Raw genomic sequence first — 13,091 nt, 5'->3', positions numbered from 1 at the left:
AAAACTTTGGAATAAAATAATTCTAAATTATTTTACGTTTATCTTAAGGGGTAAATAAATACATAAATAAATAACTATCAATGCATCCATTCAGGCTAAAATACTTAATGAAGGTTATTTTTGTGGACAGCTTAAGCCCTTAATATTTCTTGGATTAATTATCAAATCAAGGTTGCAGCATGTGGAGCCTAAATTTTTTTAGTTTTGTGAAGCATTACTTTTTAATGCACACAATATAGAATTAAATATTTGGAATTCTAAAGGCTGAAAATTTGAATATTTACTGCAAAATATACAGCTTTACAAGTTTATTGTCTTAACGTTAAAGTTGATCTTCAATTAACTTTGTTGATCATTGTCTCAATTCAGTCACTTAGTTATTTTTACTTGTTGCACCAATGGATAACCAATTATATTTTTAAAACTTATATTGCATATGTACACAGTTATTAGGAAATTATATCCAAAAAGCATTTTTTAAAATTTTATTCCTATTTTTTTTAACAGATTTTACAATGTATATGCTGTTAAGGCAGCAATTAAAGCAAACTTGCCAGTAAAGGGGAATTAACAGTATTAGTCGCAAAAGGTAAGATTATAAGACCAAGTATGGAGAGAGCAGCAGGAAGATTGGTTCTCAGAGAGGATTTTACAGCAGCAGAAAGAGAACAGTGAAGAATTAAATGCTCTTGGAATGTAGTAGACATCATGGTTGTTTAGCACTAACAAAGAACAAATGCACGGCTAAGCGTACAAGAGAGTAGCAGGATTGACAGATGTTGCTAGAGAAAGAAAAGCAGCCACTTTAATAGCAGCAGAAAATTTGCGAACACAGAACAAGGAGGTGGTAGCTGAAAATTAGAAGAAAAGCGTGTGTATAAAATAAGTAAGCGGTATTCTACAGCAAGTTCAAACAATGATGAAGGGGAATTGAGAAGCAAAGTAGGGCAGCATAGTAGTAACAAAACAGTCGGGGCAGAAAAAGCTGTTAGATAAACAGTGCCTAGGAAAATGAGAAGACAAGTCAAAGTAACAGGATGTAGCAGGAAACAGTGCCTAGGAAAATGAGAAGACAAGTCAAAGTAACAGGATGTAGCAGGAAACACAGTGCCTAGGAAAATGAGAAGACAAGTCAAAGTAACAGGATGTAGCAGGAAACACAGTGCCTAGGAAAATGAGAAGACAAGTCAAAGTAACAGGATGTAGCAGGAAACACAGTGCCTAGGAAAATGAGAAGACAAGTCAAAGTAACAGGATGTAGCAGGAAACAGTGATCAGTTGACTACTACTTGTAAACAAAGTAGCAGTTTATGAACTTTGAATAAATATTCGATAAAAGAGTAAAGAAAAAAGTAAAGCCGCAACAGCTTTTAAGTAAAGAATACATAATGAAAAGTAAAAAATATGTAGTGCGCCAGAGGAAAAGGTGGTGCAGCAAGAACTGAAGGAATAAGAATTGAAGTGAGCCTAGGAAAGATAAGAAACTGAATCAAATCAGTAACAGCTTTAGTAAACAATAAGACTTGAAGAGTGCCACAGAAAGCAAGTGTTAGTATATTAGAACTAAAAATCCTAGGAAAGTAATCCAAATTCAGAGAAAGTAGATGATCTGAAATGCCTAGTATGGATCAAGGATTAAATTAAGAATTGAAGAGTTTTAAAGAAAAATGTAGAGCAGCTGCAATAAAGAAGAAAAATTGAAGAGTACCAAAAGGATACAAAGAAACTAAGTATTAAAGCTAGCATATTGCACAGTTTTTAATAGAAGCAGCAATGTGCTGGATATAAAAATGAAAAGATCCTTAATATATATATTAGATGAAAAGATTCTCAATATAAATATTAGTAACAAAGCCAAACTTCAGCAAAATTAGAGGCTATAAGAAAGTGTAAGGTGAATAACAGTATCAGCAGTAGGGACAAGTAGAAAAAAGATTGTTAAAGGCAGTGACCAAAAACCATTTCATGGAGTCAACTGTATGTCAGCCATCAGTTTGATATTAAAGTTTCTTCCTAAATAAAAAATAGAATAATAAAATACACCTAAAATAGTAATTAAAATGAATAATGTATTATGTGCCATATGTTTTTGGTCTTAATAATAATAAATTATTTCCACCTTCTTCCTTCCTTAATAATAAATTATTTCCACCTTCTTCCTTCCTTATTTACCCTTATCTATATAATTAACAGGTTACTTGAATTAAATTACAGATTTTATTTCAATGATCTATTCCTTGTCCTTTCACAATACAATTATAATTCAATTATAATAAAAAAAAAAAATGAGATTGTTACGCTTCCCACTAGTTTTTAGCATTGGAATATATTTTTTCAATACTTCCTATTTTCTCAAAGAATTCTAAAAGTAAAACTAAATTTTTACCGTACTATTTCTTCCTCGCATACAGTAGTTGTGGAGTGATTATCCAAAATGCAGCATACAGTAGTTGTGGAGTGATTATCCAAAATGCAAAGTTTTTCCACGAACAACTCTTCCTCTGACAGTTTAGCAATCTCTATAGAAAGGCAATTAGTTGGGTACATCATATCATGTCACCTGAAAAAGTTGGGAAAGGTTTACCAATATAAATTGCTCTTTTTGATTAGAGCATATAAGAAAAATGGTCTAAAATTTCTGGGAAAAAGGTTAGCCTTTTACATGGAATGTCTTTTGAGTGACCAATATGCCAATAACTGACCTGTATTAAAAATAAAAACAATTTAGTGAAAAGCATCTCAAAGTTATGACATTTGTGGAATTTTAAATGCTTATTTTACTATACATTCACTTTCAAAGCAACAAATAAATACATGTTGATGGCCTTCTGCTAACACACAGACAGGGTATTTAATACTAGGCAAGAACAAACGACAACATTGCTGCTAAATAAATACATGTTGATGGCCTTTTGCTAACACGTAGACAGGGTATTCAATACTAGGCAAGAACAAACGACAACATTGCTGCTAACATGAAATTTTCTAATGAGCTGTGGATCATTATTTTAAATATATTTTACCAGGATTTAAGGCCCAGAAAGTAAACACCAGATGGAAACTGGCCACAAATTAAACCTAGCCTCTATCAACACCTGTGTATATACTGTACATAATACAAAACGGATTTTGAAGTAAAGCGAAAAAATCATTTTTTGGGCAAGATGGTCATGTCATCCTGATGGAAGCTTCCTATAGACAGCTTTATAAGGGATATTTGGCTACAGTGATACTCCTAGAGAATTGACCATAGGTCTTCAGAATTTTAACTCCTGGAGCAAGTACTGTATCCTTAAAAATTCTCTAAACGATATCGCATATCATCGGGACGTATATCTTGATACGACACAGCATTCTTCATCCCGAATAGCATTTTCGCTTCGAGGGGGAAGAGTGGAGAAATTGAAGGGGAGCTGTTATCAAGGTAACCCTTCCTCCCCTACTATTAAAAGTCCCCAAGATAGCGCTCATTCCTTGTAGCATTGAGCATGGTGCTACAGATATAGTTTCGGGATCGATTATTACCTAAGCCTCTTCTTTGAAAAGGAGGGCGAGTCCATCAGGACGACATGGCCATCTCACCCAAAAATGGATTTTTTGCTTTGCTCCAAAATCCGTTTCTTGGGCTCAAGCCATGTCACCCTGATGGAAGTTTACCAGAGAATTACTTGAAAGTACTGTATCTGATAGTTTTGTATAAGTGCCTCAACCTTGGGTCAGCTTTTATATGGTTATCCAGACCACTGAAAGATATGACTACGACGATACCGTTATGTGTTATAACCGCTAATCATGGAACAATGTTAGGGCTTCCTGCCCCCTGCAGGGAAGTGTCTTGCTAGACACTAAAAGCTCAAGGTTTGTTTATGTGTAGGAACAAATAAGTATCCACCACATTTATTTGTTCATATACATCAGTACCATAAGTATGAGTTTTACTTACGAAATTAAGTAAAATGACTAGCTATGTTTTATTTTTGCTACTTGTGGGCCAAAATAAGATGCAACTACACTTTTAGACATTTATCTAAGTTAAATGAATAAATGGAACATCATGTGTAATATAACAAAGGAGAATTATACATTCAACATATACAGACAACATTTTCCTACCTGAAAGGGAAGAAAAGGGTTAATGCCACTCACAACAGTTGAGAAAATTATTAAGATTATTTTTACTGTAAATGTTGGATACTATCAACACTGTACAATGTACACATGACAGTGTCATTTGTATAATTCTGCACCTAGAAATGAATAGTCCTAGTATCACCAGGGTGATACAGTACTACAATAAAAGATATTGCACTGGAAAGTGTCAAAACCTTTTTCACCCAATTGATAAGTCCCATTCAATTCACTGTTCATCGCAGCACTAGACGACAGGTTTTACCACACTACCTGCCACCACCACAAAATGTTTGAGATCGTGCACTTGCTTCGTATAATGTTTGTAAAACACACTGGAAGATTTCCAACCAGTGTATGAGCTTAGACGGCAAGTCCATATACTGAAAAAAGTTCAGTGAGGAAGCAATTTTTCTCAGATCATGACCTGCGGGTGTACTATCAGGATCCGCTCTGCTTATGAAGTAGGTGAGCTTCGCCCTCAGTCGTTTTAGGGTAAGTTCGATCCTGAGGTTTCGCCTTTGAAGAGCTGTCCTCCCCTGAAGTCTCAAGTTCTTCGAAGATAGACCTTGAGTCTACTGGACATAGAGAGATCTTCCTTCAGAGGGCAGATTTCAGAGACCCCACCTCTTGGTGGGTAGCTCGTTTTTGGCGAGAAAGGAAGGATCGGGAAAGAGATTGTTCTCCCGCTTCTGTGAACTGAATATGGCCCTCATCTCTTGATAGGGCTACTATTTCACTAACTCTAGCCCCTGAGGCTATAGAAAACAGGAAAATCATTTTTTGGGTTGAATCCTTAAGAGAACAATCTTCATTGTTCAAGGCTGAAGCATAGTGTACATAGTGTAAGACTTTATCCAGAGACCATGGAATGGGCTTTGGAGGGGCTGCTGGTTTAAGTCTAGTGCATGCCTTCCTGATCTTGTTAAAAATTTTGTTCGGCAGGTCCACCTGGAAGGCATATAGAAGAGGTCTAATCAAGGCTGACTTACACATAGTTATCGTGGTGGCAGCCAAGCCTTGTTCGTGAAGGTAGATGAAGGAATTTCTTTGGGCCTTTTTGCTTTAACGAAAGCAACCCACTTTTTCCAAGACACTTCGTATTGTCCTCTGGTTGACTTTGACTTGTATTCTTATAAGAAGTCTATACTGCCTTTTGAGATCTCAAATCTTTTCTTTACTGCCAAGGCGAGAAAATCATGAGATGAAGGTTTTGGGTTCTCAGTGATGAAGCGAAGACAGTCTACTTCTGAACCAGTTGAGATAGAACTGGGTTCGATAGAGGGACCAGCCTCAGCTTTAGTTCCTTCACTAGAGGGAACCAATTGCTCTTGGACCACATGGGGGCCACTAGTGCTGTAGTTCTTTTGAAGGATCTCAGCTTGTTAAGGACCTTCAGCACGAGATTGGTTGGAGGGAACAGGTAAGATCTGGGTCCATTTGTTCCAATCGAGGGACAGGGCGTCCGTCACCTCTGCCAGAGGGTCCTCGTATGGGGCTACATATCGAGGTAGTTTCTTGTTGTCGCTTGTCACGAAGAGGTTGATCTGCAGTTCTGGGACTTTTTCCAAGATTAAGGAGAATGAGTCTGCGTCTAGAGACCATTCTGACTATCAGCTTTAGCCTGGATGTAGCGTCCGCCGTCACATTGTGGAACCCTTGTAGGTGAACTGCCGATAAGTGCCATCTCTTCTTTTTCGCTAAACGAAAGATGGCTAACATCACATGGTTGATATGGGGCGATCTTGAGCCTTGTCGGTTCAGACATCTCACTATCACTTCGCTGTCCAAGACCAGCCTGATGTGGGCTGATCTGTGACAGGATAGTTTCTTCAGTGTCAAGCGGACTACCATGGCCTCCAGAATATTGATGTGAAAGGTCTTGAACAGGGATGACCAAGTCCCTTGGGCTGGGCTTTCCTTTGATGGGAATGACCTCCCCATCCTTCTGTCGAGGCATCTGTGTGGATGGTCACCGATGGGGAAGGTGGTTGTAAGGGAACGGTCCTCGTTAGGCTCTTGACCTTTGACCACGGCTTGAGTAGTGATCGTAGTAAGGTTGGTATCGGTCTCTGTAGGTGTCTGAGCGTTTGAAGCGTATCTTCTCCAGACTCCCGACGCATCTTTTAGCTGTGCTCTTAGCACCGGGTCTGTCACTGCTGCAAACTGGAGAGAGCCCAGGACTCTTTCCTGTTGTCGTCTTGAGATCTTGTCGGATTTCAGTAGTCTCTTGACAGAACCTGTGATCTCTTTCTTCTTTGGTGGAATGGAGAGGCGGTGTGACTTCAAGTTCCAATGGATTCCCAGCCATTGAAACTCCTGAGCTGGAGAGAGGCGAGACTTCTTGAAGTTGATCTTGAATCCCAGATGTGTCAGGAACTGGATCACTTTCTTGGATGCTTGCAGACAAGCAGTCTTGGATTCTGCCCGCACCAGCCAGTCGTCCAGGTACGCTGCCACCTGAACACCTTCTAGGTGTAGTTGTTGTACGACTGCGTCCGCAAGTTTCGTGAAAATCCTTGGGGCTATGTTTAGTCCGAAGGGCATGGCTTTGAAGACATACTTTGTCTTCTGTAACTTGAATCCTAGGTAAGAGGAGAGGGGGCGGCTGACTGGGAGGTGCCAGTAAGCATCTGCCAGGTCTATTGAGACTGTGTATGCCCCTTTTGGTAACAGGGTCCTTATGTGTTGAAGGGTTAACATACTGAACTTATTGTTCTCGAACTTGAGTGGCGACAAGTCCAGAATGATTGAATTTGTCAGAGTCCTTCTTGGGAACACAAAATAGCCTTCCCTGGAATTTGATGGACTTTGCTTTCCTTATAACCTTTTTGTTCAAGAGTTCTAAGGTATATTCTTCCAGTAAGGGGGTGGACTGTTGGAAGAATTGAGGAAATGAAGGTGAAGACTTGTTCCATTTCCATCCTAGTCCATTTTATTAGGCTGTGGGCCCAGGGATCGAAGGTCCAACAATCTCAAAAGTGTTGGAGTCTCCCTCCTACCTGAAGCATCTCATTGCTTAGGTGGTCCGCAGGGGTGTCTTGGGAAGCCCCGTCGAGAACCTCTTCCTTTTGGTCTTAAGGTAGTGGTTTGCCTCTCAAACCCTGGGTTAAAAGCTGGTAACTGGGCAACCAGCTGTTGAGGCACCACTTGGAAGGTGGTCTGTGGCTGAGCAACCACTTGGGGCATCGCGGTCATGGTGACTCTAGGATGTTGCTGGGCAGGCCGAGAGGGTAGTCTTGGCTTCTTCGACTTCCGCTTTGGTTGGGAACCCGCATCTGGGGAAGACTTCCTCTTTGAAGAGATGTCCCACTTCGAGAGAAGGTTCCTATTCTACGTGGCGGCTTTCTCGACTACCTCTTTGACCGCTTTACTTGGGAAGAGGTCCTTACCCCAGATGCTGGAAGAAATAAACTTCCTGGGTTCGTGTTTTACTGTCACACCAACAAACACGAACTCCCTACAGGCTCTCCTAGCCTTCATGAAGGCATACAGGTCCTTTACTAAGGTGGCCATATGCATCTTGGCTAGGACAGTGAGCATGGCTGGGGTGCTGTTGTGGCCTGCACACATCTCGATGCAGTTCTGGAGGGACAGGGAGGCGGCAAGCCTCCCTTTCGTCTCTTGCTCTCTTCGCAAGAGAAAGTCCAACAGCTTAGGGAGATTCTCACTGAACTGCCGTCCCGCGATATCTGCATCCAGCTTTCCTACTGATTAGGTTAAGTGGACCTCCTTCCATTCCTTCTCATCCGTGGGCAGGGCTAACGACAAAGGCCTACACTCCTCTAGTGTAGGGCATGGTTTGCCTGCCTCAACTGCCTTGGCAACAGTCTGGAACGCCTTCAACGTAAAGGGGAAGGCTCTGGAAGCAGGAGCAAGAAAGGTAGGGTGTTTCTTGCTCAATGCTAGAACTTTCAAGTTGGTATAACCCGCCTTCTTCAGTAACAAAGCCAAACTTCAGCAAAATTAGAGGCTATAAGAAAGTGTAAGGTGAATAACAGTATCAGCAGTAGGGACAAGTAGAAAAAAGATTGTTAAAGGCAGTGACCAAAAACCATTTCATGGAGTCAACTGTATGTCAGCCATCAGTTTAATATTAAAGTTTCTTCCTAAATAAAAAATAGAATAATAAAATACACCTAAAATAGTAATTAAAATGAATAATGTATTATGTGCCATATGTATTTGGTCTTAATAATAATAAATTATTTCCACCTTCTTCCTTCCTTAATAATAAATTATTTCCACCTTCTTCCTTCCTTATTTACCCTTATCTATATAATTAACAGGCTACTTGAATTAAATTACAGATTTTATTTCAATGATCTATTCCTTGTCCTTTCACAATACAATTATAATTCAATTATAATAAAAAAAAAAAAATGAGATTGTTACGCTTCCCACTAGTTTTTAGCATTGGAATATATTTTTCCAATACTTCCTATTTTCTCAAAGAATTCTAAAAGTAAAACTAAATTTTTACCGTACTATTTCTTCCTCGCATACAGTAGTTGTGGAGTGATTATCCAAAATGCAGCATACAGTAGTTGTGGAGTGATTATCCAAAATGCAAAGTTTTTCCACGAACAACTCTTCCTCTGACAGTTTAGCAATCTCTATAGAAAGGCAATTAGTTGGGTACATCATATCATGTCACCTGAAAAAGTTGGGAAAGGTTTACCAATATAAATTGCTCTTTTTGATTAGAGCATATAAGAAAAATGGTCTAAAATTTCTGGGAAAAAGGTTAGCCTTTTACATGGAATGTCTTTTGAGTGACCAATATGCCAATAACTGACCTGTATTAAAAATAAAAACAATTTAGTGAAAAGTATCTCAAAGTTATGACATTTGTGGAATTTTAAATGCTTATTTTACTATACATTCACTTTCAAAGCAACAAATAAATACATGTTGATGGCCTTTTGCTAACACACAGACAGGGTATTAAATACTAGGCAAGAACAAACGACAACATTGCTGCTAAATAAATACATGTTGATGGCCTTTTGCTAACACGTAGACAGGGTATTCAATACTAGGCAAGAACAAACGACAACATTGCTGCTAACATGAAATTTTCTAATGAGCTGTGGATCATTATTTTAAATATATTTTACCAGGATTTAAGGCCCAGAAAGTAAACACCAGATGGAAACTGGCCACAAATTAAACCTAGCCTCTATCAACACCTGTGTATATACTGTACATAATACAAAACGGATTTTGAAGTAAAGCGAAAAAATCATTTTTTGGGCAAGATGGTCATGTCATCCTGATGGAAGCTTCCTATAGACAGCTTTATAAGGGATATTTGGCTACAGTGATACTCCTAGAGAATTGACCATAGGTCTTCAGAATTTTAACTCCTGGAGCAAGTACTGTATCCTTAAAAATTCTCTAAACGATATCGCATATCATCGGGACGTATATCTTGATACGACACAGCATTCTTCATCCCGAATAGCATTTTCGCTTCGAGGGGGAAGAGTGGAGAAATTGAAGGGGAGCTGTTATCAAGGTAACCCTTCCTCCCCTACTATTAAAAGTCCCCAAGATAGCGCTCATTCCTTGTAGCATTGAGCATGGTGCTACAGATATAGTTTCGGGATCGATTATTACCTAAGCCTCTTCTTTGAAAAGGAGGGCGAGTCCATCAGGACGACATGGCCATCTCACCCAAAAATGGATTTTTTGCTTTGCTCCAAAATCCGTTTCTTGGGCTCAAGCCATGTCACCCTGATGGAAGTTTACCAGAGAATTACTTGAAAGTACTGTATCTGATAGTTTTGTATAAGTGCCTCAACCTTGGGTCAGCTTTTATATGGTTATCCAGACCACTGAAAGATATGACTACGACGATACCGTTATGTGTTATAACCGCTAATCATGGAACAATGTTAGGGCTTCCTGCCCCCTGCAGGGAAGTGTCTTGCTAGACACTAAAAGCTCAAGGTTTGTTTATGTGTAGGAACAAATAAGTATCCACCACATTTATTTGTTCATATACATCAGTACCATAAGTATGAGTTTTACTTACGAAATTAAGTAAAATGACTAGCTATGTTTTATTTTTGCTACTTGTGGGCCAAAATAAGATGCAACTACACTTTTAGACATTTATCTAAGTTAAATGAATAAATGGAACATCATGTGTAATATAACAAAGGAGAATTATACATTCAACATATACAGACAACATTTTCCTACCTGAAAGGGAAGAAAAGGGTTAATGCCACTCACAACAGTTGAGAAAATTATTAAGATTATTTTTACTGTAAATGTTGGATACTATCAACACTGTACAATGTACACATGACAGTGTCATTTGTATAATTCTGCACCTAGAAATGAATAGTCCTAGTATCACCAGGGTGATACAGTACTACAATAAAAGATATTGCACTGGAAAGTGTCAAAACCTTTTTCACCCAATTGATAAGTCCCATTCAATTCACTGTTCATCGCAGCACTAGACGACAGGTTTTACCACACTACCTGCCACCACCACAAAATGTTTGAGATCGTGCACTTGCTTCGTATAATGTTTGTAAAACACACTGGAAGATTTCCAACCAGTGTATGAGCTTAGACGGCAAGTCCATATACTGAAAAAAGTTCAGTGAGGAAGCAATTTTTCTCAGATCATGACCTGCGGGTGTACTATCAGGATCCGCTCTGCTTATGAAGTAGGTGAGCTTCGCCCTCAGTCGTTTTAGGGTAAGTTCGATCCTGAGGTTTCGCCTTTGAAGAGCTGTCCTCCCCTGAAGTCTCAAGTTCTTCGAAGATAGACCTTGAGTCTACTGGACATAGAGAGATCTTCCTTCAGAGGGCAGATTTCAGAGACCCCACCTCTTGGTGGGTAGCTCGTTTTTGGCGAGAAAGGAAGGATCGGGAAAGAGATTGTTCTCCCGCTTCTGTGAACTGAATATGGCCCTCATCTCTTGATAGGGCTACTATTTCACTAACTCTAGCCCCTGAGGCTATAGAAAACAGGAAAATCATTTTTTGGGTTGAATCCTTAAGAGAACAATCTTCATTGTTCAAGGCTGAAGCATAGTGTACATAGTGTAAGACTTTATCCAGAGACCATGGAATGGGCTTTGGAGGGGCTGCTGGTTTAAGTCTAGTGCATGCCTTCCTGATCTTGTTAAAAATTTTGTTCGGCAGGTCCACCTGGAAGGCATATAGAAGAGGTCTAATCAAGGCTGACTTACACATAGTTATCGTGGTGGCAGCCAAGCCTTGTTCGTGAAGGTAGATGAAGGAATTTCTTTGGGCCTTTTTGCTTTAACGAAAGCAACCCACTTTTTCCAAGACAATTCGTATTGTCCTCTGGTTGACTTTGACTTGTATTCTTATAAGAAGTCTATACTGCCTTTTGAGATCTCAAATCTTTTCTTTACTGCCAAGGCGAGAAAATCATGAGATGAAGGTTTTGGGTTCTCAGTGATGAAGCGAAGACAGTCTACTTCTGAACCAGTTGAGATAGAACTGGGTTCGATAGAGGGACCAGCCTCAGCTTTAGTTCCTTCACTAGAGGGAACCAATTGCTCTTGGACCACATGGGGGCCACTAGTGCTGTAGTTCTTTTGAAGGATCTCAGCTTGTTAAGGACCTTCAGCACGAGATTGGTTGGAGGGAACAGGTAAGATCTGGGTCCATTTGTTCCAATCGAGGGACAGGGCGTCCGTCACCTCTGCCAGAGGGTCCTCGTATGGGGCTACATATCGAGGTAGTTTCTTGTTGTCGCTTGTCACGAAGAGGTTGATCTGCAGTTCTGGGACTTTTTCCAAGATTAAGGAGAATGAGTCTGCGTCTAGAGACCATTCTGACTATCAGCTTTAGCCTGGATGTAGCGTCCGCCGTCACATTGTGGAACCCTTGTAGGTGAACTGCCGATAAGTGCCATCTCTTCTTTTTCGCTAAACGAAAGATGGCTAACATCACATGGTTGATATGGGGCGATCTTGAGCCTTGTCGGTTCAGACATCTCACTATCACTTCGCTGTCCAAGACCAGCCTGATGTGGGCTGATCTGTGACAGGATAGTTTCTTCAGTGTCAAGCGGACTACCATGGCCTCCAGAATATTGATGTGAAAGGTCTTGAACAGGGATGACCAAGTCCCTTGGGCTGGGCTTTCCTTTGATGGGAATGACCTCCCCATCCTTCTGTCGAGGCATCTGTGTGGATGGTCACCGATGGGGGAGGTGGTTGTAAGGGAACGGTCCTCGTTAGGCTCTTGACCTTTGACCACGGCTTGAGTAGTGATCGTAGTAAGGTTGGTATCGGTCTCTGTAGGTGTCTGAGCGTTTGAAGCGTATCTTCTCCAGACTCCCGACGCATCTTTTAGCTGTGCTCTTAGCACCGGGTCTGTCACTGCTGCAAACTGGAGAGAGCCCAGGACTCTTAACTGTTGTCGTCTTGAGATCTTGTCGGATTTCAGTAGTCTCTTGACAGAACCTGTGATCTCTTTCTTCTTTGGTGGAATGGAGAGGCGGTGTGACTTCAAGTTCCAATGGATTCCCAGCCATTGAAACTCCTGAGCTGGAGAGAGGCGAGACTTCTTGAAGTTGATCTTGAATCCCAGATGTGTCAGGAACTGGATCACTTTCTTGGATGCTTGCAGACAAGCAGTCTTGGATTCTGCCCGCACCAGCCAGTCGTCCAGGTACGCTGCCACCTGAACACCTTCTAGGTGTAGTTGTTGTACGACTGCGTCCGCAAGTTTCGTGAAAATCCTTGGGGCTATGTTTAGTCCGAAGGGCATGGCTTTGAAGACATACTTTGTCTTCTGTAACTTGAATCCTAGGTAAGAGGAGAGGGGGCGGCTGACTGGGAGGTGCCAGTAAGCATCTGCCAGGTCTATTGAGACTGTGTATGCCCCTTTTGGTAACAGGGTCCTTATGTGTTGAAGGGTTAACATACTGAACTTATTGTTCTCGAACTTGAGTGGCGACA

At 40.5% G+C, this 13,091-nt stretch overlaps 1 long non-coding RNA gene across 1 annotated transcript in view; it reads right to left on the bottom strand.

Annotated features, from left to right (window-relative positions):
* Positions 1 to 8,664: 8,664 nt before the first annotated feature.
* Positions 8,665 to 13,091, bottom strand: part of LOC137622853 (uncharacterized) — a 29,242-nt gene continuing 24,815 nt past the window's right edge. Inside the window, exon 3 of the long non-coding RNA XR_011040497.1 lies at positions 8,665 to 8,785. This is a non-coding gene — a long non-coding RNA (uncharacterized lncRNA). The remainder of the gene's footprint in view (positions 8,786 to 13,091) is intronic.

Source organism: Palaemon carinicauda, chromosome 29 (genome assembly GCF_036898095.1).
Source record: "Palaemon carinicauda isolate YSFRI2023 chromosome 29, ASM3689809v2, whole genome shotgun sequence".
Classification (NCBI taxonomy): domain Eukaryota; kingdom Metazoa; phylum Arthropoda; class Malacostraca; order Decapoda; family Palaemonidae; genus Palaemon; species Palaemon carinicauda.
Note: the sequence above shows the minus strand (reverse complement) of the source record. Positions and strands in the feature narration are given on the sequence as shown.